Source organism: Moschus berezovskii, chromosome 11 (genome assembly GCF_049115385.1).
Source record: "Moschus berezovskii isolate FMDL1 chromosome 11, NW_MosBer_1.0, whole genome shotgun sequence".
NCBI classification, from domain to species: domain Eukaryota; kingdom Metazoa; phylum Chordata; class Mammalia; order Artiodactyla; family Moschidae; genus Moschus; species Moschus berezovskii.
In genome coordinates, this window is record NC_142470.1 from 21643673 (window position 1) to 21646438 (window position 2766).

Genomic DNA, 2766 nt, shown 5'->3' on the forward strand with positions numbered 1-2766 from the left:
TCTGAGTCCACACAGGTGAAGGGAGCACACATGGCGCTACCTCTCTCTCTCTGCCATCCCTTTCTGCTTCAGCAGGTACTGAAGTATAAGCAGTACTGCATGCACTGAGTGCCTACTGTGTGCAGACCTGGCGATTATAGAGACAAAGATGAACCATTCCCAGTCCTGCCCCCCGAGCAGACTGGCTGTTGAGATGGAACTGAAATTCAAAGTAGATGGTGAGAGAGATTTACACAGTTCAGGGGCATGGGAGGTGCAGGCTCTTTGGGAGCAGAGGTCAGAGTGATTACCTATACCTGGAAATGTTTTCAAAGGATACAGAGATTTACCAGAATGCAGGGGCAGAAAGAAAAGGTCCTGTCAGGCAGAGTGTATAATATGTGTAAGTGCACAGTAAACTTTCCTATAAAGAGGCAATTATGGTTAAGCATGTCAAAAAGGATTTCCATTCTCAGAAAAGGATTGAGTTATCTTTGTAATGATCAAATATCAGGGCAATCATAGTACCTATTAAATGATCAGCATCCTTACGTGCATTTGAACTGAATCTTACACTTCATTCAAAACACTTTGGGATATGTGGCATCAGGGGGAGCAAAGAACACAGGCTAGGCATTCTTTTCACCCCTTACCAGCCCCGTGATTATTGTCGAGTGGAAACAGTGGAAACAGTGTCAGACTTTATTTTTTTGGGCTCCAAAATCACTGCGGATGCTGATTGCAGCCAGGAAATTAAAAGACGCTTACTCCTTGGAAGGAAAGTTATGACCAACCTAGATAGCATATTAAAAAGCAGAGACATTACTTTGCCAACCAAGGTCCATCTAGTCAAGGCTATGGTTTTTCCCGTGGTCATGTATGGATGTGAGAGTTGGACTGTGAAGAAAGCTGATCGCCGAAGAACAGATGCTTTTGAACTGTGGTGCTGGAGAAGACTCTCGTGAGTCCCTTGGACTGCAAGGACATCCAACCAGTCCATTCTAAAGGAGATCAAGCCTGGGTGTTCATTGGAAGGACTGATGCTAAAGCTGAAACTGCAATACTTGGGCCACCTCATGCGACGAGTTGACTCATTGGAAAAGACTCTGATGCTGGGAGGGATTGGGGGTGGGAGGAGACGGGGACGACAGAGAATGAGATGGCTGGATGGCATCACCGACTCGATGGACATGAGTTTGAGTGAACTCCGGGAGTTGGTGATGGACAGGGAGGCCTGGCGTGCTGTGATTCATGGGGTTGCAAAGAGTCGGACACGACTGAGCGACTGAACTGAACTGAATCTCTCTGACTCCATTTATTTACTGCTCAGTAGGAATGAGCCAGAGGATGCTTCCCTGGTCACTCAGCAGTAAAGAATCTGCCTGCAATGTAGGAGACACAGGTTCGATCCCTGCGAAAGATCCCCTGGAAAAGGAAACAGCAACCACTCCAGGATTCTTGCCTGGGAAATCCCATGGACAGAGGAGCCTGGTGGGTTACAGTTCATGGAGTCACAAAGAGTCAGATATGACTTAGCAACTAAACAACAACAAAGGAATGATCCAAAGCATCCCTTTAAGGGCTGCTGTCAAGGTCACGGGTGATGTAGAGTTAGAGGACAGTATGTGGCCCACTGTGGAGGCAGTCCCACGCCTTCATACAATACACAGACACACAGCATGAGCAGGACAAAGCACCAATGCCAATTTCAGGGACATAACAGCAGGTTACGGCTAAAAGATCTCCATCCAAATGCTGCCTGAGCTCTGCACCTTATTATAGAACAGTCAATTTCACTGCCTTCAACAGCAGCACTACTTTCCCAAGGAGATTATTCTTCAATTGATTTCACAGTCCTCCCTGGTATATAACCCTCCTGGCAACAACAAGCAAGCTCTTATAAAGACGTTGGACACTGCCATCAAATGAAACCGTATCATTTGTATTCAAAGGTGAAATAAACACTGTTTTGAGAAGTGAAAAAAATGGAGCCCCCAGAAGAAAGCTACAGTCAGCTGGAACTATAGCCCTTAACTGACTGGAAAGGTGAGAAGCATTCTTTAAAATGAAACACTAAATAGTTGCTATCATCCACAGGAGCATAGTCCCCAGGCAAAGTCCCCAAGACAAAGAAGTGCATGTTTATTATTTATGACAGAAAATATCAGAGCTCGTGGTTGATAGCTCTTTTCTTCTCTTAGTTTACTCTTGCTGATAGATATCTTAAAAATTGTCATGGTGTTTCCTGGGTGTAGGGGACACTGGAGTGAATGAGTGATAGTCACTCAGTTCTGTCCAACTCTTAGTGACCCCAAGGACTGTAGCCCGCCAGGCTCCTGTCCATGGAATTCTCCAGGCAAGAATACTGGAGTGGGTTGCCAATTACTTTTCCAGGGGAGGGGACACTGGGGTATGCTATTAATATTTATATACACTGGCCCCAGAGGGAAGAAAGTTTTCCAGCAGAGACTGGTTCACTCTCCTTAAGGGGCTATGATTTGGACAATAGATTATAACAACAGTAGGTCTGTGTGTTTGAAGGGACCAGCACTTTGGACTTTGATGATGTTGATCATTGTGTGCGTGAGTTAGTCTCTCAGTCGTGTCTGACTCTGCAACTCAGTGGACTGTAGTCCACCAGGCTCCTCTGTCCATGGAATTCCCCAGGCAAGAACACTGGAGTGGGTTACCATTTCCTTCTCCAGACGTTGGTTATTATTGATCATATATTTCATAAATGTTTTTTCTAAATTGAGTTGCTCACACCTCCTCATTATCTGTACTGTG